This window comes from Myotis myotis, unplaced genomic scaffold (genome assembly GCF_014108235.1).
Source record: "Myotis myotis isolate mMyoMyo1 unplaced genomic scaffold, mMyoMyo1.p scaffold_m19_p_15, whole genome shotgun sequence".
Lineage (NCBI taxonomy): Eukaryota > Metazoa > Chordata > Mammalia > Chiroptera > Vespertilionidae > Myotis > Myotis myotis.
The window spans coordinates 8,000,305-8,026,331 of record NW_023416319.1 but is presented as its reverse complement, the minus strand read 5'-3'; the positions used below and the strand labels follow the sequence as shown (position 1 = coordinate 8,026,331).

The 26,027-nt window shown below is 43.6% G+C and overlaps 1 protein-coding gene across 2 annotated transcripts in view; it reads left to right on the top strand.

Moving 5' to 3' along the window:
* FAM160B1 (family with sequence similarity 160 member B1) overlaps positions 1 to 3,778 on the top strand; it is a 29,959-nt gene extending 26,181 nt beyond the window's left edge. Inside the window, exons 18-19 of one of the 2 annotated variants that reach the window (XR_004972110.1) lie at positions 4 to 33; positions 1,483 to 3,778. The gene's annotated coding sequence lies outside the window, so the exon portion shown is untranslated. Of the gene's footprint in view, positions 1 to 3 lie in introns of both variants that reach the window. The other variant, XR_004972108.1, reaches the window with a different exon arrangement.
* Positions 3,779 to 26,027: the final 22,249 nt, after the last annotated feature.

Genomic DNA, 26,027 nt, shown 5'->3' with positions numbered 1-26,027 from the left:
TAGACTTCTAATTGGAAACGTGTTTATTCACTGGTAAGTTGAAAACAATAATTCCTAACACACAAAAGGGTATGGCACACAACGATCAATAGGTCACTGCAGCATTGACTTCAGGGAGAGAATGGGAAAGAATATATTCATATTTGTGGAGGGGAATGTGCAGTTTGAAAGATCCCCCTGGGTGAGCCTCAGAAATGTGTCCCCCACACTTGGAATAACGATAAAGGCAGTGCTTATTAAAATACATTTCATTTTCAAAACTGAGCTCTCAGCAGTTGAAGTGTGTATATATATTTCTTTGGGACACCCTGTATATTATCCACCCCACCCCTTAGGAAACATTTCCTTAAAGGAAGGAATGTTTGTAAAAGTCTTCAGAAAATTCATTGGAAGCATTCCTTCTCATATATTTATAACACATATAAAAACTTTTCAACTGACATTTAAAACAATTAGACTCTAGGCTTATCCCACTCACTTGAGTATTTGCCGAAGTCCCTTAACGGAAAACGGAAAGAAATGTAAATCATGGCACAACCAGAAAGAAAAATGTATCAATCCCACCTACGTGATTCTTTTCAGCCAGTATTATCCACAATAGTGTTAGAAGGAAGTAAAGAGGATAACAGGTTCTAAAGATGCAGGGAGGTAAGGTTTAGGCTTTGAAGAGTTGAAATTACCTTCCATGCCTTGAGCTACATCAAAGGAAACTGCGTTTTAGGGATATATAATCAGATCCCCAGTCCAAACACCTGCTTCAGACTGCACCCAGTGAAGAATGCGGCAGTGTTTCGCCTGTTAAACTAGTTATCTCGTGGGAATTTAAAGAATTAACGTTAAATTGTTAAGGTTGACATTTTGTTAGAGTAAAAAACCATGCTGCTTCCTCAAAAAAATAACCAAGCAAACACACTTCATGACAGTTGGATGCTGACGATCCATGAAAGAAATGGGATAGTTTCTAGTTGGTCTTAAGCCAGTTAGGAAAGGTGTGGCCTGTGGGTCTAGCGGGAGACTGGTTAACTGTTGGTATGGCTCACTCTCCACACCAGCGAGCTCCGTCTAGCGGCTAGCTAGCCCTATTCCATGCACACGCATGACTCGTGGTTTGACTGTTGTGTATGCATTAGAGATTTTCGTAGCATTTCTAGAAATGTACCAGAAATATGACACTTCTGTGTCACTCCAAAACAAAACGAAACAAGTTTGGTTCATTCAACAAATATTTTTTGAGAACCTCATGTGAACCAGGTTTTTAAGGTGCTGGAAAACAATGAGAAGCAATTCTGCCCCTGAGAATTCAGTCTTGGTCAAGGCTCAGTGTGCGTATGCAAATCCATTACAACACACACACACACACACACACACACACACACACTGGTGAACGCTGTGAGAGCGCAGAGAGGAGCAAGCAGTGTTGCAGATCATCTGAAGGGAAAATCCATACCTCAAGTCTTGACTGATTCTTCCTCGTGAGTATAGAAATGCCAGGTATCCTGAGAAGTCATAACCGTGAACTCAACTCAGCAAGAAGTGGGGAGCTGTTCTGTACCCTATTATGTTTACCACGATCCACTGCTTCCCCTTCATTCTGAGGTTGGTATACAGCACCAGCCCAAACAAGTGTGCTTTGGAGCCCATATTTTCTCAGAGGATGAGTAGTAATTACTGTACTGATTTAAATGATCTCTTTCTAGAATTATTATAGAGAGAAGGCAAAAAAGTCAATTGGAATATTAAAACCAAAAGGTTTAAGTAGGCTTAAAAAATGACCTCAACATTAGGAGTAAGATTTGGTTTAGAAGAAAACATTTACAAAACCAATCTTTCCTTCTTGCTTTAACTGAGCGCTCCCCTGACCACACACTCTATTGCCGCCTGGGTTGGGGCACGAGGTGGCTGCATATCCAACTGAGAGAGAACCAGTTGGGGTGGATGGGTCGATGGCAACAGGAGCCGCGAATCCAGAGCCACTGCTGGATATGGGAAGAGGTGGAATGTGTAGAACTCCATCCATTCCTGGAATTTAAGCCTGGGGTCAGGCTAGGGTCACACCTGCCAGGGAGCAAGAGGAAGAGCCCTGACCTCTGTTTCCCTTCCTCTACCTTTGGTCTTCTAGAGGTAGCCTCAAGGAATTGCCTGGTTCCCCAAGGGTGAGCCTGAGGACTGAAGGAAATCCAGTGTTATAGTACAACCCTACTCATCCCTCTAATCAGACTAGTCAAGGAACCAACAGAACTTTTCTTTAAGAAAAATGGGGGAGGGGGGTGAGGTATTAAGGTAATATTTCTCTTGTCTGAGTAACCAAAGCCTGAAATGTAAGCAGGACCCAGTAGGACTGTCAGAAATTCCAGGACTGCCATGTTACTTTGCTTCCATCTGAGGAGGGGAGGGTGAGGAGCGAAGGAAGACATCCTCTGAGTTTTATAGCTTTAGTTTTGTAACGCTACTCATGTTACGCGCATTCAGTGGCATGGTGATCGTTCTAGTAATTCTTAACAAAACGTTTCATCCCAATGATACCCAAAAGGCTTCAGGATAACATTCCGTTTAGAGGATACAAACAAGGCAAGAAGGATACATCCTGGGCTTAACAGACCATCCTTTTTCAAAATGCATTTTTTAGGTTCAGAACCAGAATCAGAACTGCAAGCTTGATGTGGTTCTGAGAGAAAAAAAATTAAAAAAAGAAAAGCAGGTCACGTGCCCAGCCCGTGAGACTAGGGAAGACAAAACCGAAACATCGCCAAGCCTGTCACTGCCGCAGGCCTGCAATTTATGAGGAAGGAATCGTAAAATCAATTTCACTGTAATGCAGAAAGATGAGATGGCACACAGATTCACTACAGGCTGGATAAAGCTATATTTCAAGGCCCCGAAGATGAGATTCATTTATGTAATAACACAAGAAATGCATTCCTCTCGCTCACAAGGAGAATAGCATGTGAGGTTTTAATTGATTAAGTTTCCCAGGAGAGCCATGTACCAAAGATTTCTACAGGAAAACAAATTAGCCATTCCTTAAACATGATTCTCCCCTGTTTGAAATATGCCCTCCTTCTTAAATCTCTTTATCCTGTTGCTCTTATCAACAGTGTAGCAAGTCACAGAGCCTTTTATGGTTCTAGAATCTTTGTGGCTGCTTTGATGACTTGAGTGTCCTGCGATCTTTATATCCATCCTGTTTTGGAAATGATTTAGAATATAGGCCATCTTTTTCTTTTTTAAAAAAAAATATTTTATTGATTTTTTACAGAGAAGAAGGGAGAGAAACAGAGAGTTAGAAACATTGATGAGAGAGAAACATCCATCAGCTGCCTCCTGCACACCCCCTACTGGGGATGTGCCTGCAACCAAGGTACATGCCCTTGACTGGAATCGAACCTGGGACCTTCCAACGCTCTATCCACTGAGCCAAACCGGTTAGGGCACCATCTTTTTCTTAAGCCACATTGGTTTTGGGCTCCAACAGAAATGAAAGTTGAGAATCGAACATCTACTTTTAGGATATAAATATTACCCCAATAGTACAGGTACCTTGGTCTCCTGGACAGAAACGGGTTCCATTTTATTTTATAAAGACCCATATCTTCTTAAAAGGATCCAGTGTGCTGTAGTTTCACATTGAAAATACTGCTGGCAGGCGCACACGACTCAGTGGGTTTGGGTTCAGAACCACATCCTGAAAATAATAAAGGTTGTAAATGCAAACGAGCCCAGCCATGCCTGGGTGTTTTTCTTTGGAATTTGACACTGAAATAAAAGTAATTCTGCACAGGCTGTAATGGTTGGAGTCTTTTCATGGATAGCATATAATAGAATTGATATTCATCGAGTTCTGAGTATTTCAAAGAAAAGGCTGGTATCTATCTTGCCAAGTAGTGTTGCTCATTTATTATCATTTTTATTTCAGTCGAAAGGAAAAGACTAGGAATGCGTAATTAACTTGACATGGATGACCCTGGGCTGAGCATTTTGGTACCAACACCATTTTAAGGCCATTAGGAAAGTTCTTGGTCCTCAATATACAGCTTGCCACGGCTGTAGCCGCTGAGACAAGACTTGCATTTTGGCCCTGCCTCCAGTGAGCTGTGTGATCAATCACTCAACTAATACCATTAACGCTTAGAGCAGAAATTCTCACCATCAGCCTTTTGGGGTTAAGAAAGATGTTGGTTCGATGTAAATGCTGAGCTTTTCTACTGGTTCTTGGGTTATTTTTGGAAAGGCCTGGCAAGTCTCTCTGACCCTGCACTCTATTTTTTATGTGTAAACTCTTCAGAAATCCCCATCACCATGGCAGCTGATCCCTGCCTCTGACAAGGATTTTTTTTTTAAGTTCTTTTACGGGAATAGTTGAGCTGTCCTCAATACCTCCGTTCCTCAGACCACTGACAGCAAGAGTTCCTCCACGTATTCAAAAGGCAAGGCTTTCCTGGCACGGCTTTGCCAAATGATCTCCTTGGAGTGAAAAACACTCTCAAGCTAGATACCTAGAACGTTATCCTTGGATGTGCTGTTCGTCAAGGCTGAGGTCTGAGGTTCAAAATGGATTGTATTGTCCCAGGGTGATATCATCCATGCCTGCTCAACCAATATGTGCTAAAACCCTGTCCAGCTATGGAAAGAAGAGATTTCAAGAACGGGCCTGTCTTGGAGAGGTTTGCTTTAGGAGCGGAGGGGACAGAGCAAGTTCTGCGCAGGTTATGAAGCCGCGGCCCTCCAGTGCCAAACGCACGCCCCTGTATCCCGCTTTGTCATGCTGGGCTGGGCTTCCACAGGCCAGATTTCCCCTTTCCTGGCTGGCTTCCCCCAGGTTTTGAAATAAGGGTCTCTGCAGGGGCAGGGGGAGCAGGAGGAGGGGTGAATTCTTTTCATTTGCTTGGTGCTCCTGGCATAGCAGCTCCGCAATGGGTTCTCAGCAGTCGGTTTCAGCCTCTCTGTTCCTTAAGTGCTCCCGGAACCAGCCTCATCAGGACCCCCAGAGGGAGCAGCCCCGCCTGGCAGGGCCCGTCTCAGAGGCCCACGCCCCGCTTTCTAGGGCACTTCCTCCAAGCTTTCGGGTCTGCTACCCCAGCCTCTTCCTTGTTCTCTCAACCCCAGTGGGAGCTGCTTCCTGGGTCACTATTTCTGGGTGACCTCAGCGAATGACCTTCTCCCTCATTCAGCCCTCCAGCGCTGGTGTAACCAATACTCCTATACTAATTCTCTATGATACAGTTCCTATTCCTATTGTCCTGTTTGGACCCATGTCAATGGCCACATTTTCTGCTACTAACCGTAGCCTGGCAAGTGGGGGTGGGGGGGCGGTTGGGGAGCCACCATAGAACTTTTCAGGGATGCTGGTGCTCCTCTCATTAATAGATTTTTTGTTTGTTTTTTTCTTTTTTTTACAAACCCTTATGTCAAGGGCTGACTTTCAATAGATCGCAGCGAGGGAGCTGCTCTGCTACGTACGAGACCCCGACCCAGAAGGAGGTCGTCTACGAATGGTTTAGTGCCAGGTTCTCCAAATGGTTTTCATTAATATATTTTTTAATACCTTAGTAAAGAGACTGTCCTCTGGACCCATCAGGAGGTACGGTTGGATGTTCATGCCCCATACAAGTTCACATTCCCATCTGCCTAAGTCTTTGAATCCCTTTTCTGCATTATAGCAGGAGGTTCTGACATCTCAACTCACTGAATGAGGCTGCCGTGGAAAATACATTTCATTAAGTCAACCAAGAATGCTGTTACAGCGGCTTCTAGCCTGATGAGCAAACACCTTCAATCCAGACTCAGAGAAGTATGCCCCAATACTCCTGGACTAATTTAATGTTACATTTTGTCTTCCTTTGACTCCATTCCCACCATAAAATGACTCCCCACCTCCTTCCATCTTGTCCTCTTTGGAAGCAAGTCGCTATGTGTGGCCCACACTTAATAAGTGGGGAGTTATATTCTGTCTTCTTGAGGGTGGAGTATCTACATAAATTAGAGGGGCAGAATGAAAAAAAGAAAAGGAAAGATGGAGGGAGGAAGGGAGGGAAGAAAGGACCTGCAAGGAAGATTTGTGTCTCCCATTTATTTATTTATTTATTTATTTATGGAACTCTGTGTGTCAATATTGACTCATGGATATTTATTTTATACGTTGGATTATAATCCAATACCTCATAGAATTTCTTGCTCAAATTGTTCTAGTTTTGGCCAGTGGGAGCCCTTCCGGTTGGCTCCTGTGCCCCCCTGACATGGCCCCATCAACGGAGGGATACAGGTGTTTGTGTCTGAGTGCTCCTTCCTTCCTGGCACTGTCCAATGTCTGGGCTCACCTTGTGTCGTTCCTGCCCCAGACCTGGAATCAGCACCAGGGCCATTTAAAACACTGAGTTCTGCGGCAATGCCTGGATGTGGCATGCCGCTTTGGGCCCAAACAGTGTAGGAGAGGCTGTGAGATGTTATTCTTAAAGCCCTGCCGCCCTGAGCATTGCTCAGACAGGTTGGGACACGACACACTAGCTGAGCTAGTCAGGATGAGAGACAGAGTGGGAAGAACAGTGGAACTTATTCAGAGATGAGAGTGTCTATATTCATAGCAGGGATATCTCCACAGTCACCAATATCATTAGCTCAAACATGGCCACAGTCACCAGAATTCTTAACTCAAACATAAGATTTCAATATTAGGCTTTTTGCGTTATTTCCAAAGGAATCATATACTGACATGATTGAAAGAAGTTTTTAAAATACAGCTTTATATCTCTAGCCCATGACCTATGGTGAGTGAACTATGAATTATAAATTTTTACAAATCCTGTAATTAGTTTATTACTAGAACAATTACATTACATTATATCTTTTGTGTTAAAAATATTAACTTGCTGCCAAGCTGGTGTGGTTCAGTGGTTGAGTGTTGGCCCATAAACCAGGAGGTCATGGTTCGATTCCCAGTCAGGGCACATGCCTGGGGTTGCAGGTGCAGGAGTAGGGGACGTGCAGGAGGGAGCTGATCAACGATTCTCTCTCATCATTGATGTTTCTATCTCTCTTCCTCTCCATTCCTCTCTGAAATGAATAAAAAAATATAAAATAATTAACTTGTTAATGATAAGTGTTGACAATCAACTACAACTTTTATGACATAAGTTTGGCCTTTCTTCATTCTAAAATTACTGGGAGACTCAAAACGTGAGGCGACCAGGCCTCTTTAGGCCACAGAGGTCCTTGTTTATAGATTTTTCCTTCCTTCTGACAGAATGGTTTTGCTTAAATCTGTACAGATGAGAACACAATTATCGTAAAACAGGAAAACCCACATCCATTCCGCACACTTCTGTTTGCGCTGGAAAGGGCAGCATTTATGTATCTTAAGCTGTATCTTGAAAGCTTTCCTGTCTCAGAAGCTCGCTTGCATTAAACATGAGACCCTGCTAAGTGCTGTTGCCACAGGGAATTGCAGGCAGCTCTGCAGCCCAGGGTGAGCTCAGCTCTGTGGGGAGGGCCCGGGAGGAGGGCTGTGGCCCCGCTGAGGCTGTGTGCACTGGGGAGGGAGGCTGGGTGCCCGCTGAGGCTATGTGCACTGGGGAGGGAGGCTCGTGCGGGCTTTGACTGCTGATGGAGCTGATTTTCCCTGAGTAAATAATTGACTGTTCTCCTTGACCTCCTGGGAAGTGTACCTGACATGCTGGGAGGACATGCCTGAAGGAAGATAAAACCCCTCCTCCAACAGGGAAGGGGAGAAACAGGGAGAAAGGATGAAGGGGAAATAAGAGAGGCAGGTGAAAAGGTCCAGAAGAAAGAAAGGAGCTCAAGGAGAAAGGCCTGCAGGAGGACGCAGAGGAGGCGCCGGTCCACCGTCCTCCCCACTGACCAGGCCTCCTGCTGCCTGGTTTCCAGTCCCTGCCTCCTTTTCTCTCTCTACCCTCTGCTCCCCTCCTCCTCACACCCCCACCTTATTCCCAGTCTTTTCTTCACCACCAGCATAGGTTTGGCGCCATCCTAGGCTCCAGAACCAGGCCTTTCCTCAAGGAGAAGAGACGGTCCCCAGAGAGGTGTGTGGACTCAGCTTGCACGTCCTCTTACTCCGGTCCTGCTCTGACATTCGGCACTGGGCCTAGTATTAAGGATTTGACTTGTTTCTGTGACCAGCTCCTTGCACTAACCCCGACCTGATATTGCAGTCCAGGCTCCATCACTGCCCAGCTACGAGGCTTCAAGCATCTACCCCCTCCTCCCTGAGCCTCAGTTTTCTCATCTGTAAAATGGGAATGATACTATCCATTTCAGAGGGTTGTGGCACCACGCCTGGAACCACATGGGCACTGGATGAATAACAGGCCCCTCTAACTGCTTCTTAAAATCCCCTCAGATTCATAGGCTGATTGAGTCATAACTGGTGGGAATGGGCCTGGGCAGAAACTTTCTGGACATGCTTCCCAGGTGGTTCTGATGTACAATAAAGTTGTACATCACAGGGATACGTCTCTCCCCACGCATGGGTTCTAGGACCCAGGTCTACGATATGGTCCCTTGTCCCTGTCCACCCTGGTGACACTTTCTACCCCACCTACCTTGGACTTCTGCCCCCACACAAGGGAAAAAGCTAACCTGAATCTTCTTAAGAGTTTGTTTTGCTAAATATTTATTCTTGCCCTCTTCCCATGCCCTATAACTATTGACATGATTTTTTATTTCCTATAAAGTAACAAGAATAATTCTAGCTCGGGTCAGCAATGCCAATGTCAATAAGCAACTCCACAGCTTTTATCTACAACTGTTACTCCTGACGATTAAGAACGAGTCTGCAAATTGTCCTGGGTTTACGGTTCCAACTCCATTGCTGACATGTCAGGAAGGGGCAAACATGTCAGGGAGGGCCACCCGCAAAGGAGCTTTCAAAGGGCAGGCCCACGCCCAGCCAGTCATTGGCTGAACGGGATGCAGGCTCTGTGGGAGGCTCTGCCAAGCAAGGGTCAGAGCAGCCTTTGGGCTGTGTTTCAGAGAAACAACCAATGGGAAGGGCGAACCAAGGCATGGCTAAGCAATTACCACGTGTTGGCACTAGAGGGAGATGTCTCCAAACAGTCTCTTTCCCACCAGGCCCCTTACTGCCCAGTAAGTGAGTTCCAGCCTAAGTTTTCAAATTTATTCCATGAGTAAGGAAGTTAGAAGCCCTGATGCTCCTTCTGAAGTCCTAAGAAATGCAGGTATACTAAGCTTTTACCAACAAAATAACTGAATATAGAATCTTAAGTTTAATCAAGATATACTAGGTCAGTGGTTCTCAATCTGGGCTGTAGATGAGAATCATTTAAAACGTAAATAAAGCTATCGCTGCCCAGAATCCACAAAAGACCAATTAAATCAGAATCTTTAGAAGATGAGGCAGCAGCATTTGCATATTTGTAAGCTCTCCATTAATTCTAATGCTCACTCCACAAGATTCTAGTTGAGACGTTGGTAGCAAACATCAAGGGAAATGCTATGGAAAAATAAATTTAATTTTAGAAACTTCTTTTTTTTTTAATATATATTTTATTGATTTTTTACAGAGAGGAAGGGAGAGAGATAGTTAGAAACATCGATTAGCTGCCTCCTGCACATCTCCTACTGGGGATATGCCCGCAACCCAGGTACATGCCCTTGACCGGAATCGAACCCGGGACCTTTCAGTCCGCAGGCCGACGCTCTATCCACTGAGCCAAACCGGTTTTGGCAGAAACTTCTATCACTGACGTTTTCTTCTGCAAATTGGGAAATCACTATTGGTGACTGACTTAAAGGTAGAACTGCTCATCTTGCCTCTCTGAAAGCCCATTTCAATAACCACCTTAGAGACCTAACAAGTTATTAACAGCTGGGTGCAGATTTGCTTATCAGCTATCAAAATAATTAGAATTCTGAGGAAATTGAGGGCAGAGAGCTTAAGGTCCCCTCACCCCCCGAGTATCAACTTTTCTTGAAAAGCCAGAAAGTATTTAAAAATAAAACGAAATCATCCACAACCCTTTGATCACTACCGACATTTTTATGTATTTTTAGCATTTTATGCATTGGTGTATATTTTTTAAATCTGTGAGTTCTACATAATTTTGTCTTATCTGCTTTACCTTGACATTATAATATGAACATTTTTCATGCCTAGAATCACACCACATGCGTACACGTCAAATCACACAACTACAGTAGAACACGAGAGTGTCTGTTGTACGCCTGCACCTCATCGTAGACCTTGGCTTCATGCGCCTACTAGAAAATAGCTACATACTGTTGTTGGGTTTGCATCTTCTTTCCAAGAGGCCTGTAGACACAGGCTGGAAGCCCTTGGACTCAATGACAAATTCCCAGGAGAGGGACTCATTGGCCAAGCTTGGGTTGGGGGTCCTCACCCAGTCCAACCAACTGTGACTGAGAATAAGGGAGTGAGGGGTGAGGTCACACTGTTATAGAAGCTGTTGGGAGCCCCCTTCTTTAACCTGGTGGATGGGTGGTAGGGTCAGCAGAGCTCCTGAAGAAGGGGAGCCTGAGCAGGTAGCACAGGGGTGTCCTCCCCAATTCTCCACACTCTCTGGGCTTTTGCATATGAGACACTATGCTAAGAGCTGTGTCGGAGGCAAAGGACTGTCCTCAGAGGATCTTAGAATCCAAATAAGGAAACACAACATACACGAAATGAGAAGTTAAATAACCGTAATATTTGCTACTTTAAAAAATATGTATATATTTTTATTTATTTCAGAGAGGAAGGGGGAGAGGGGGAGAGAGATAGAAACATCAATGATGAGAAAGAATCACTGATTAGCTCCCTCCTGCACGCCCCTACTGGCGTCAAGCCGCAACCTGGGCATGTGCCCTGGACGGGAATAGAACCTGGGACCCTTCAGTCCACAGGCCGATGCTCTCTCCACGATCCAAACCAGCTAGGGCTGTTGCTACTTTTTACTGAGCAGATAGTATGTGCCAGGTTCGCTACAGTTGTTATTTCACTTACTCTTCAGAACCACTCTAGGACCAAGGTACCAATATTCCAGATCTACAGGCTGAGAGGTTCAGTAACAGTTCTTTAAGGTAGACGTGACTTTGAACTCAGGCAGCCAAAACCCTCACTGTCTCCACAAGGCCAGGAAACCTCAGGCAGCCCAGATCATAGTGTAGCATCAGACATGAAGAGCTCTCATGAAATTGGGCTTCGAGTGTCTCCAAGAAACCCAGCAATGCCCTTCATCCCATTTTACCTCCTTCCCCTGAGACTTGACTCAGGTAAGCCCCCAAAGCAAGACTAGAGAAGGGACCTGATCTCACCTATGAAATGCAGTTATACCTGAGCTAGACTAGGGTATTGGCAAATGAATCCATATGGAATGCGAACTCTCTCTCTCTCTCTCTCTCTCTCTCTCTCTCTCTCTCTCTCACAAACACACACACACACTCTGGGGCAATAACATTTTTCTGGAAAGGTGCTTATAGGGGAAAAATTGCCTCTGAAATAGACCATTTTACAGTGGCTCCCAAACACGTGTGTGTATTATACTCCCTACCTCAGAATCACCAGAGGCACTTGCCTAAAACACAGATACCTGGGCCCACACGAGATTTGCTGAGTCTCTGGGCAGTGGCCTCCTCTCCCCCCAGTATCAACAGATGGCTGCTCAACTGCCTCACAAGGAGCAGTGGGTGTGGTTAACTGCAGGGTTTGGGTTTTCCCAAGTAAAGCTTGGCTGATTTTTTTTTTAAAAAAACAACATTTCCCTTAAGATGTAATTCACCCGCTTGAAGTGTACGGTTCAATGCTTTCAGGCTGTTCAGCTGTGCGACCATCTCCACAATCAATGTTAGGACCTTTTCACTGCCTGGAAAAGAAACCCCAAGTCCCCTTAGCTGTTCCCCTCAATTCCCCCACCCCAACCCCCAACCATAAACCCGCCCCCTATCTTTACAGGGTTGTCTATTCCTGGCTGTTCCTACAAATGGAATCAAACAACACATGGTTTCAGAGCAAAGTTTGCAAGTTAGGGTCAAGAGCAGATTCGCTGCAGACAGAAGAGGAAAAGTCTTTCCCGCCCCAAGCCAGGTGTGGGGTGCACATTTCAATGACACTGGCTTGCAGGAGGTCAAGTGTCAGTCATCCCGGAGCCCTGCAGGCCGAGCCCTGGACTTCACCAAGCCAATGCCCAGGGTCCTTTGAGCACTGAAGGTCCGAGGGAAGGCTCCCATCCACTGTCGCTTGGGCCTCACTGGGCAATTGAATGACCCAAGGGGCTTGATAAAAACACAGTTGCCTACGCCCCTTCCCTAGAGGTAAAATGGGGGTGAAAGGCTTTGCTGGGTTTCTTGGAGACACTTGAAGCCCAATTTCATGAGAGCTCTTCAGTTGTCTGATGCTACACTAAGACCAGGTCATTCTATGTTCAGGGCTGCCTGAGGTTTCCTGGCCTTGTGCAGACAGTGAAGACCCTGGCTGCCTGAGTTCAAAGTCAGGTCTACCTTAACAAACTGTCACTGTACCTCTCAGCTTGTAGATCTGGAATACTGGTACCTTGGTCCTAGAGTGGGGTCAGGTGTCTGTATTTTTTTTAATATACTGGTAGATTCTTATTGATCTCAGAGAGAAAGGGAGAGGGAGAGAGAGAGAGAGAGAGAGAGAGAGAGAGAGAGAGAGAGAGAGAGAGAGAGAAATCAATGATGAGAGGGAATCATTGATTGGCTGCCCCCTGCTTGCCCCCACTGGGGATCGAGCCTGCCACCTGGACATATGCCCTGGCCAGGAATTGAACTGTGACCTCCTGGTTCATAGGTTGACGCTCAACCACTGAGCACATCGCTGGGCAGGCAGTGTGCTGGTGACTGAGTATGCAAGGCATCAGACAGGCCTCCGGGAGGCACCACAGAAGGCTCTGTTTCAGAGACAAGACAAAGGCCTCCTTTGCTTACCCATTTCCCTGTCAACCCATCTTCCCTTCCTTGCAGTAGCGGCAAAGGGGACTTTATTTCTGGACACGACCATGTCAACTATTCTATGGAAGTACCATGCTTACAGGGACCAGGGAAACTGGAGTGTAAAAATAACCCAAATCCCTGCAAACAACCGCAGGCCACTCGCCTGCTGGACTTGACGGCCGGCTGGAGGGTGGCGTGGAGACTTCAAACGGTCACTGTGCCTGAACCAATGTGGGCACCGAGTGAGGTCCACGGGCCTGAGTGTCCTCAGCCGCCAGCTCGCCTTGCTGGGCCTGAAGCTCATTTTCCCAGTGAGCGGAAATGCTTTCCGCGGCCCAGTCCCTTCTGATGCCTTTGATTTACAGAAGCTTCCCCACAAATAAATACGAGTTGATTACTAGGTCACAGGCTCTTAGAGAGCCTTCCAAAAGCCTTCCAGGGTAAGGAAGATAGATTGGAACAATATTTGAAAAACAATCCCAGTTGTTTGCCTGTCGTTTTTCCAGGGGCTGAGACACTGATTACACCGTGGCTCCGTGCCATCACCCTATGAGGTGGGCAGGGCTTCTCGAGCTACTTTTTTGCAGATAAAGAGAGGATACAAAGAGACAGTAAGGGAGACAACCCCCAGGTCACCGGCTGGCCAGTGGCAGCTCCCTCTGGGGTCTTGGGCACAGCTCTCCAAACCCACAGTCTTACCATGTTGCCTCCCGGTCATAAATATTTTAGAAAAGCCTGCCAGGATGTAAGAAACTCCAGAGATCTTTTGTCCCAGTCATTTAGCCACGGAAACTGGGTTAACAGAGTCACTAATTCAGTCTGACAGCCTCTTGTCATCTGCAGAGCCTCTGCAGGAGGCATGAGGAAGATCGGACATTTCAAGGATGGCTGGCCCCGTGGGTCTGCCAAAAGGACTATTCTAGGGCATCTCAGAGCCCTGCTACACACACACACACACACATACACACACATACACACATGCTCACACACATGTATGCAGAGATAGACACAGCAGACAGACACGGACACACACATACAACCTCCCTTTCCTTGCAAGGACCAAACATGACATTGTTTGTTTGTAGGTTTAATGTAATGGCTAATCCATTTCCAAGACAGTCAAGACCTATTCATGACATCATACTGATGTGTGTGTGTGTGTGTGTGTGTGTGTGTGTGTGTGTGTACTTTGCTTATTTGTTTGTAATGGCTTTTGTTTAATGACGCAGCTTGCGGTTCACCCTGTTTGGCCTCAACATGAGCAGCGAGCTAGGGTTTGCTGACCCACATCGGCACCGTGTGCTGCTGTGTGCGCAGGTCTGCTCACCCGTGAACGCAAGAGATGCTGGTGGGCTTTTTCCGAGCAGCTTCAGCTGGGCAGCAAGTGCTCACCACCTCCCGGGAGCCAGAGCGACTTCAGCAGTGGCCGCATGCCGGCACCTCTCAGCAGAGGGCAAGGCAACCCGGCCCCCAGCATTTCTGTTCTTTTCACGGGACAGGAGCTCACATGGGTGGAGAGCCTACTATGGGCCATGCTCTTTGCTTGCATTATTTTCTTCTGTCCTCCTAACAGCCCCACATGGGACACGCCCTGTCTTACAGATGAGGACAAGGGCTCGGAGGGAGGAGACAGACAGGAAATGAATTCCTACTGGTGCAGTGGAGACTACAAAACACATGCCAGGAGATGCTGTAGCAGCGTTTGGTCTGAGCTCCAGAAAACACATATTTAAGCTGGACCCACAGATGAGAGAGGGTTGGTGGAGGTGCAAGGCGGAGATGGGGCAGAAGAGAGCTGTCTGGGAGAAGGATGAGGAAGGATGGAAGACTCGTGACAGCCGGAGCACTGGAGGCACGAAGGAAGGCCAGTGAGATGCCACTGGCGGACAAAGGAAGGAGGGGAGTTGAGAGGTTGGGAAGGAGAGCAGAGGCCAGACTGGCGAAGGCCTTGGAGGCTCAGGACTTGGGGTCATTTTGTGATGTTACAGAGTTCAATAGTTTCTGCAGATGATAGCTGGAATAGCAGAACCTTGTATAACCTTCTTCCTATGGGAAAACGTCCCAAGTTTTACACAATCAATTTTCCAAGGGACTTTTGGAACACAACCAACCAATAGCTAAGCTGTAGAGTGGCTTTGCCCACTGGTGCTCACCCTTGTGCACCTATGGGTCTTACCCTCTCAGTGACAGCGTCATTCCTTGACTTCAAGGACATCACGCTGTTTTAGAGCATCTTCCCCAACCTCCTCCCCCTACAGCCCCAATTACTTAGTATTAAACAATTTTGGTTATGCCCGCTACTTGAGAGTAAAAACAACGAAGGCATCTGATTGGTCTGTACTGAATGAAAACAAATGCCATATTCCATCGCAGCTTCACATACTACTCAATAGATTTGCTTATGCTTCAGGGCAAATCGCTCTTCCAGAGACTGGTTCCCATCCTTCAGAGACAAAGACCCATGTGATCACAGCCGCATCCTGTGCACAGGAATGCATCCACCACGCTCGGTGATATGCCGAGAATGAATTCATGCCTTGCCCCATCATTGCGGTGGTGGTGGAATCGGGATACATCAGGATACAAGTGGCAAAAACTCAAGTTGAAGTAACTTAAGAACCAAGCTGATTTATGGGAAAGTACATGATATGACGAGGTAGGATCTGAATAAAGATGGCAGCTCCCACATGGCTCAAATGAGCCCAGAAGGAAGAAGATATTCTCTGGGCCAAAAGTTAATGTCCACGAAAGGCATCAACTTTGAGGCTTGTTCTATGTTATCAGAGGGACATATTGTGATTTAAAAAAGGGCATGACTTTTGGGGACCAGGCAAAACTGAGCTGAGACCACTAATCTGCAACTTATCAGTGCTGATATCTCACCATATAACATACTTTCTGAACTTGTTTTTCTTCAGCTAAAAAAAAAAAAAAAAAAAAAAAAGACTATTTAGGGATTTAATGAGAGTGTGTATAAAAGAACATAGAACAGTGCCAGAGGCTTCCTAAGCACGTAATCAATGTTAGCCCCATTCATTAGGGAATGAGGATTAATCACCTGCCCAAAATGATCCAATATGTGTGAAGTACTAGGACAGTACCTGCTGCATGGAGAGCTCAATAAATGTTACCTGCAATTATCATCATGTTGATCATTTCCACTCCCCTATAAGAATGCCTCTAAGTCAGTGGTTCTCAACCTTCCGGCCCTTTAAATACAGTTCCTCATGTTGTGACCCAACCATAAAATTATTTTTGTTGCTACTTCATAACTGTAATGTTACTACTGTGATGAATCGTAATGTAAATATCTGATATGCAGGATGGTCTTAGGCGACCCCTGTGAAAGGGTCGTTCGACCGCCAAAGGGGTCGCGACCCACAGATTGAGAACCACTGCTCTAAGTAAATCCCACAGCTTCCCATGCTTTCCCTTCCTGGGGGAAATGGACATGAAAAGATAGTGATCGGCCTTTTTTCTCAGTCCTGTTTTCTTCTCAATGCTAGGGATTGTTCTTGCTCTGCAGCACCCAACAGACTTTGAAGACTTAGTCAATATTAACTAATGATGTTGGGTGTTGATGTGCCAGCTCGTTGACACTAGAAATTTTTATGCCAAGAAAGCCAAGGCAGAATTAAGCAGCTGGGCCGAGATCCTGTCTCAGACGCAATCATAATTCACTCCGTTCCTACTCCCCCCACTGTTTACAACACTTAATTAGTCTAGTTTTGTTGCCTTTACACTAATTGTATTGATGCACCTTCGGAAGCTCCCTTAGGAATAAGAGGAATAATCCTCCCTCACTTTTCTCTCCTGGGGCTGTGAGTACTGCAAGACCCAGGCACTCCCTCAACTAAGGCCCAAATATAATGTGTGGCAAAGAGAGTGCAGGGAAAGCACCAAGCTTGGCTTCCCCGGTGCATTGGGCACCTCGGGCCTTTATGTATCCTGATCCTTTACCTGTCAGCGTTGGTCGTCAAAGAAAACCTTCCTAGCAACATAAAAGGGTGGCATGCACAGGGTCCCATTCGGGGGTTGGAGACCACACTTTTCTTGATGGCAGTGGTAGAAACCATCCTAGGTGTTTAATGCAGTGTCTTGATCAAATAAAAATAACTACAAAACAGGAGGACCCGCCAACACTTACTAAGCGTAGCATTATTCCAGGCACGTCACATAAACGATTTAATTTTCAAAACAACTCTCTGGGATTGTTATTATTATTATTATTATCCCCATTTTACAGATGAGGAAACTGCAACGTAAAGAGGTGAAGTAACTCTCCAAAGGTCTGTGATAGCAGAGGCTCAGTAAAGACTTATTTTGTTTTTACCTATAAAGTGCCCTTTAACGTTTTCTCGGGAGGAAAGAAAAGCAGCACTGAGTGTCTACAGTGCACCAATTATGGCATTAGGTTTTGTCATAGGCTTTATCTCATCAGATTGTCGCCTCCAGCCTCTAAGGCCATACCACCCTGAACGCACCTGATCTCATTCAGTTTTTGAATAAATAACCCCGCAAAGTAGATGCTACCTTCTAGTTTTACATAAGATGGACCCTGATAATCATTGAAACTGCTAATCAATTCATAGGGGTTCATTATATTATTCTGTCTAGGTCATATACAGAATATAATACATTTGAAATTTCCCATTGTAAGGAGATTGTAATTACTAAAAATAAAACATAAAGCAAATTATAAAATATCTGAGATGCTACAAGGGTGAATATATTTATATAAAATGTTTTAACAATCACATATGAAAATATAAGCCTGCCTACAAAAAGGAGCATAGTTTTGGAACAAAAAGTTGATAGAAAAACATCCATGAAATACAAGTTAGTATAGCAATGTGATAATAATTATTTCTATAAAACTGGCAAAGAGCAGAAAAATATTGAAACAAAAAGTATTTCAAAGGGTGAAGCAAAATAAACATTCACATGTTCTACTGGTGGTAGCCTAAATTTTAAAACCTCGCTGGAGACTATTTTTACAGCATGTTTATCAAAAGTCTTAAAGGTTTGCCCTACTCCTTAACCCAGAAATTCAAATTCTATAAATCTATCCTAATACTACAAACATAAGAATGTGCAAACATTTAGGTACAAATATGTGCAATCAGTCATTACTTACAATAGCACTTAAAAATAATATAATAATTCAAATTATAATAAATTCATTTTAAAAGCAGGAAGATAGGCGCACAAACATGAACAACAAAAAAAAAAAAAAAAAGGAAAGAAGACCTGGATATCCAACAACAGAAAAAAGTTAAACATACAGATATAAATACACACATTATTATTCAGCCATTAAATGAGACTATATGACAAGAGTTCATGGCAATTAATTAAGGGAAGAAAGCCAACTGAAAAAGGTACCCCAGCTCTCTCACTGGTGTTTGTTTGTGTAGGTGCCCAGAAGTACAGAAAGTAGACCAGAAGGATAAGCACTAAACATTAAACGGGGGGTAGCTTATAGATGATTTTAATTTTCTTTTTTTAATGCATCTACATTTCCTAAATGTTCTGCAATGAACCTGTATTACTTTTATAAAATTAAACAAAAATCCTCTGTTGACTCAACAATCCACTTTTAGGAATCTTTCCTAAGAAAATAATCAGAAATGAGCTCAAAGATCAGTTAGGATAGTCACTACAGCATTATTGATAACAATATGAAAATTGTAAATAATCCAGTTATCCCTCCATGGAAGAATGATTAATCAAGTACGGTATTGAGAGTGCAAACATTTCTCATATTCCTAGGAAATTGTTGGCTGTTCTGTGATCATGGTAACAAGTATCACTAGACCAACTTTAAATCCTTTCTATCAATCAGTGCAACTCCTTTCAGTGAATATGCTTAGCAAACCAATCAATAACTGACAGTCTTACGTCCCAAAGTCAGCCATTCAGGAATGGAGTTAGCCCAATAAACATGTTTCTCAATGCCAACAAGTCAACAGCAATCTCACTAGAATAACCACATTTCTACAGTTGATGTCAACCTACATTCGCCCCCGAAAACCTGCCAATCCCTGAACTTCACATTTCCCCAAACCCTCTATAAAAGTATCAGTCTGTTCTGCTTGAGGAGACTGTGGCTGACCAGCATGTCTCTCTCTTTTTACAGTGAGTGGTAAGTTTAGCTCTGTGTGTGTACATGTGTGTCTGTATCTATGTATAGACACACTTAGGAACATATACACATGTACAGACATGAAATATCATGAATTCATTAAAATTTAATTTTCAAGGACTATATGACAAATAAAAGTAATCAAAATACATTATGTGAGAAAGCTAAATACAAAACTGAGTACTGCATGATCCTAATCAGAGAGACAGAGAAAGAAAGGGGTGTGGGTGTGGAGAGAGAGAGGGAAACTGGAAAGAAAATAAACCAAAATGTTAAAAGTGGTTACATCTGGAATTTGAGTATGTGGGTAATTTTTATCTTCTTTATTTCTTTATTAAAAATAATTTGTGATGACCACTTATCACTTCTATAATGAGGGAGGAAGGCTGTTTCTAAAAAAGAAAATCTTGATTTAGCATTATAGCACTCAGCCAGTCCATTTGAAATACCACCTGGAAAGTTTAGGACCACCTCATGAGTCCTTGTAAGGCTCCTTCATGGGTGAAGCAGGCCATGATATGAATCCAAAGGCCTACATTCAACAAATATTTGTTGTGTGCCTCTATGCTCCAGACGCCAAATTTGGCACTCAGATACTAGGAGAGTGGTCCAACTTTAGTGAAGTAATACTTCTCTGAAAACCATGTGGAAAAGAACATTTTCATAAATTGCAATGAGCATCTGAAATTGTGTTTTTCTCATCAAACACATTCAACTGCTTATTATTAGTGGGGACCATCTACGTAGCCAGTAAAAGCAAGAAGTACAGGTGTTTGTTAGGCAGGACTGATGTAATGTAGAACAATAAAAAATAGGAACAGCCTGGACTGGGTACTGAAGAGTAGAAAATACATTTTAATATGCCTTACTATCTTTAAAAAATATATATATATGTATATATATATTGATTTCAGAGAGGAAGGAAGAGAGAGAGAGAGAGATACAAACATCAACAATGAGAGAGAATCATTGACCGGCTACCTCCTGCATGTCCCACACTGGGGATCGAGCCCGCAACCCAGGCATGTGCCCTGACTGGGAATCAACCATGACCTCCTGGTTCACAGGTCAATGCTCAACCACTGAGCCATGCCAGCCAGGCCCTACTATCTTTTTCTTTATGTTGGAGGGAGAGAGCATTAGCTGCTTCTTTTCTTAAGTATAAATTGTGTCAATGTCCTAATTGCATTTTATTAAGCCATATTTCTAGTGCCGAGAACGTGGAAAGCCACACTGGAGCCTGCTGGTCTCCATTTCCTAATTCATGCAAGCAGGCCTTACTAGTAAATGGGTGAGAAATGATGATTGAATATTGTGAACAGACACAATAGTTAATCTCGCATGAATAGGCAGTAGGAGGGAAATGTGTTTGTCTTGAGTTTGTTAGAAAGGGTTTCATGATCAAATACTGGAGGAGGATTTTCTCCAGTTTCTGCCTGCTGACAATGCAGCACTGATAGTTTGACTTAATGAGGTTCTTAGATTTAATGAAATAGAAAAAGGCAGTGAGCCATTTCCCAAAATGACTTGAAAGAAATATTTGGCAAAAATAATTGCGAATCAGAGATTACTGGTACAAAGAGCTCTATCAATATCCCCCACACCAGACTATGCCCACGTGCTCTGTGTTTCCTGCTGGTTTTAGAATTTACCCGTTTGCTGCCTGAGCGGCAGCAACTCCACATAATACAGGCCATTCTTCATACGCTATGAGGTGCTAAGGAATTAATCAAAATTTGCAGTGGGTAAGCAGTAAATGGAGAGTCTGTACAATCCTTAACAACGCGACCTCACCTTTGCAGAGTCTGCCACAGTTTACACAGTGTTCATAGACCATTACCTCCTTCAGTTCTCTTCTCCTCCTGTGAGGTGGGGACTATTACCCTGGCTTTACAGCTGAGAAGACTGAGGCTCAGAGTACGTAAGTGAGTTGCCCAAGGCCCCACCATGAGTCAATGTTAGAATTCAGGCCCACGTCTCTCCTGTCTCCCCAAACTACCACAGCTAGGGGAGCAGAAAGGAGCATTCGGATCTGGGTTTCTGAGCACCTGAGACCCTGCCTCTTGTTAGCAGGTGACATGAGGCACATCCTTCAACCTCTGTGAACCACTGTTTTCTCACTTGTAAAATAGAGATAATCATGTCAGTCATCAATTTATTATTATGTTTCAGCTCCAAATCCACCCTTCATGGCCACGCTTTGTGATGCTAGAGCTGGACGCAGTATCGCAACATGAATGCTTCTCCTTTGCCAGCTGGCACGATGTAAAACGTTGTTAGTAGAGAGTGAGGTAGAAACAATGAAGGGACAGGGGCTCCTTTCCCTGTTTCCAGTAATTAGTCTTTTCTTCTTGCTCCTATGGCATGGCTGCCAATGGCATGCATGCATGCAGGACCACTAGGGGCACTCAGATTCCTGCAAGCTTTGCTGGTACTGTGGGGAGAGGCCCATGGTTCCTGGCTCACCAGCCTCAGCCCACCAGCTGGTAACCAGCTCTAGCCTGGAGGAACTCAGCAAACTTCTCCACCATCCAGTGGGCAACAGGCATCACTCCCCAATCCTACCAGGAGGTCTGAATCCCAGCCTACCTTCCAAGTTTGTTCTTTTCTTGGGTACTCTCCCTGACTCCCCGAAAACCAAAGAATTCTTCAGAGTTCTCTTATCTCTCTTCCTAGATCAGTGATGGTGAACCTATGACACGTGTGTCAGAGGTGACATGTGAACTCATTTTTTTGGTTGATTTTTCTTTGTTAAATGGCATTTAAATATATAAAATAAATATCAAAAATATAAGTCTTTGTTTTACTATGGTTGCAAATATCAAAAAATTTCTATATGTGACATGGCACCAGAGTTAAGTTAGGGTTTTTCAAAATGCTGACATGCCGAGCTCAAAAGGTTCGCCATCACTGTCTTATATCCTCACATAGCTCCAAGTTCAGCAGAAAGAATCTCTCTCAACAGTTACCACAAAAATCCCTAACCTTCGATCACCTGCCCAACCCAGAACTGTGGCCAAGGGGGTGGAATATAATGATTGGTAAGGCCTGAATCACATGTCCCACCCTGGAACTTCGGTTTGGCCAGGCCCATCCAAAACGCAGGTACTGAGAGTGTTGCCCCAAAGAAAACCAGGGAGCTATTACTGGAGAAAGGATCCTGCCAAAGCTATCTGTAGTGCTACGGTCATGCACCACCTTATGACATTTTGGTCAGTGGCAGCCACATATATGCTGGTGGTCCCATAGGATTATAATGGATTAAAAGCAAAAGGTTTGCAATGCTGAAATAAAAGGCTGGCCTTGACTACTATGATGTTGAATTTTCTGCTAGTTCTGGGTGGTTTAAATAGAGGCTCAGCCAGCTGCCTGTGGGAATGGGGAGTCCAGAAGCCCCGGTCCTTTGCCCACCCATGCATGCACATGTACACACTCGTGCACACAAACCCCCTTCCCTTCCCTCTGTTTCTCTTTATCTCCACACGAACTGGGAGAATAAAGATGTGGGACCAGGAAAGAGCTCAAGACAGGGATCAAGGGCCAGAGCAGGCGTCCATGGGTTGAAACTCACTAGTAGGCTGTACCATCCAAGTTTGTGAAAGTGCACTGTATGGTGCTTGCACAATGACCAAATCACCTTACGATGCATTTCGCAGAGCATATCCTCATCGCTAAACAAGGCATGGCTGTACTGTCAATAAAACATTACCTTGTACATTAGTTCATTAAGGATGCATTACTTTGATCTTTCTTCATCAGGAACCATTTGAATGCCAAGGATATAAATACTCTTAAGGAAAGGGCAGAGTTTCTTGGGAGCCTAGCAGAGTATCTTGTGGAAAGCGAGGGCAGGTAATGTAGCTAGGTCTCATGAAGAATTGCATCTCTCAACTAGAAGTTACAAAAATTCAAGGCCTCCTACTCTCCTCTCCCTGTCTCTCCCCCTCCCATAATTACATGGCTTTAAAAAAAATCTCTGATTTTCATTGATAATGTTTTGACTCTCCCTTTTCTCTGAGGTTTTGTTGGGCTGACCCAACTTCCTGCCACAGGGGTAATGTAGGCACATCTCCCCGACTAGCCAATCAGAGCATGGCGTCTCCCTGGCCTCAGCGATTGGTCCAAGCTGGTCAATCAGAGTCCTCCTGACCTTTCTGCCACAGTTATCCTGAGTTCTCCTTCCTCAGGATACTCCTTCCTCCGAAGCTAAATAAATGGATGTGTCTTGGAGCTCTGTGGCCTTATGCCTGACACAGGAAAGACAGCTGGCTTGAGAGATGAGGACAGAAAGCAGCTTAATGACATAATGTGAGTCCTCACGTCCACCATTTCCTGAGGCCTTGGGCCTTTTACATACTTGAGCTCTGGGCCAGTGCTTGGGAAGTTTTTCAGAGTTTACCTAACTCTGCTCAGCTGTCCGAAGATTGTATTGTTTCTCTTGGGAGCCAAAATTCCCAAAAGGAAGAGAAATAATAAGGAATAACTATGGAGGAGTTGATGTTATGTCATCAAAAAAAAAAAAAAAAAAGGTAAGTAAAACTATTTTTTAAGAGATATTGCCCATTTAAAAGAACTCCAATTTGAAAGTCCCTTTTGCATTCCAGTGGTATTAGTTTTCTAAGGCTCGAAACCACAAAGTTATTATCTTACAGTCTGGAGGTCAGAAGTAACTAACAGGTCAACAGGGCTGCATTCCGTCTGCAGGCCCTGGGGGAGGGGAGATCCTCTTCCTTGACTTTTCCAGTTACTAAAAGCCATTTGCATTCCTTGGCTCACGACCCCCTTCCAGAGAAGCCATCACTCCAACCTCTGCTTTCATCATCACAAATCTCCTTTTGGAGTTTGGTTTTCCTCTCACAAGGATCCCTGTGATTACCTAGGGCCCACCTAGATAATCCAAAAGAATCTCCCCATCCCAGACGCCTTAACTTAATCACACCTGCAAAATCCCTTTGCCATATAAGATACAAATTCACAGGTTCTGGGAATCGGGACATGGACATCCTTAGGGAGGCCATTGTTTAGCGTGCCTACCACTGAACCAGTATACTCATTCATTAAACAACAACACAACAATAAAAACCCGGTTTTGCCCAAATTGTATTGTAAAAACAATAATGAGAAATTTGAAGTCACCCATTTAGAGGACATGTTTGTCTTCTAAGCAAAAGCATCTCTAACGCAGATGTTTGTTATTCTGCTTTATCTTGAGATGGGAAGGGACGCTGGGATTTCAAGCACATTTGCTTTTTCTGTAGAATTGATATTGCTCATACTTTTAACAATACACTCATTTTAATTTTTACACTGCCTGCTGGACGGTGTAAAAAAGTGAAATAAAGACAAAAATAAGCCAAAACTGGTTTGGCTCAGTGGATGGAGCGTCAGCCTGCGGACTGGGGGGTCCCAGGTTCGATTCTGATCAAGGGCATGTACCTGGGTTTCGGGCACATCCCCAGTGGCAGATGTGCAGAAGGCAGCTGATCGATGTTTCTCTCTCATCGATGTTTCTAACTCTCTATCTCTCTCCCTTCCTCTCTGTAAAAAATCAATAAAATATATTTTAAAAAAAGACAAAAATAAGAAAATATAAAAGTATTTGAGCAAGCTGCGGAACAGACGGTGGACAAAAATTCAAAAGCAGCTTTGTAGCATTGTTTCAGAAAGGGAGAGAGAGGGGAAAAAAAGGGAAAAAAGCAAAGACATATCAAAAATAGTTGCCATTCTCATAAAATGGAACTTGAGTGAGAGGAAGGTATAACCTCTGACTTGGAGGATGCTGGAGGCCAAGGAAAGCTTTTTTTCCCACTTGACCACATTTTAAAACAATACAAAGTGAGTGAGTGTCTTTTAGAGTAAATGGCAAAGGGGATTGATTTTTAAATTACTTTTAAATCATAAAATCCCACAATTGTAACATCATGTTGGGTACTCATCCGGTAGAATACCAGGAACTTTATTGGAGAAAACAATCCAGGAAGACATTTAATGAGAAGCACTAATAAATGTATGTCTCTGTTGTATTGAAGCTGTCTGTCCTCCTTAGTAATTGAGTTTTCATCCTAGTAAAGAATTATTTATGAAAGGTGAGCATTTGAAAAGTCTGCCCTAAAAATATAGCAGAAAATAATGACATTTTATAGGTTTGATAAAACTACATACAAAGAGATGCCTGGTTGAAAGTGAACTTCAAGATTTTCTGTAACTTTGATGATTGGAAGCTTTAAAAAGTAACAATTGATTTCTCTAAGTAGGTTGTGCTTTACTCAAAAGGTAGAGGTTTGCATTCAATATACATTTTCTACATTTATGCCAGTGTTCTTTCTTCTTTAATGAATGTTAAATCACTTTTGGGTGAATTGCCTGAAAATCAATTTGCAAAATGCTAGTTTACAGAAATTCAATTTATCTGATGACAATTTACCAAGTGAACAAGTTTAAAAAAATGTATCGAATTTATTGATTTATAAAAAAATGTGTTTTTTAAATTTATTCAATATTCTCACTTTTCAAACATAAAATTAACATTAAATTAAAGAGGATCCCAAACAAACGAGGAATAGGTTATATAATCTTGCCATGTATTAAATGCTAATTTTTTTTCTTTCTAACTAGGAAAAACAGTATACATAAACTGGGTAGCAGTTTGCAGAAAGTCTTTTTTTCAATCCAAAAAATGAAAATTACTCAAATTAGTGGAAAGAATTCCTGGAAGGAGTTAGCATAATGTTCTGTATGATTAATACTTCACACTTGAGATACCTTAACTACAAACATTAAATTGTAAAGAAAGAATTTTTAAAAGGGTTAAAAATTTCTAAATAGGCTAAGTTAAAGAATGAACCAGAAAGTGACGAGAACAATCTTATCCCATAATAAATTAGAGTTATGCATAGCTAAAAATAACAAACATTGATTTGTTACTTGAAAATATGGAGACAGTATCTTAAAAGTGCTAAAATAC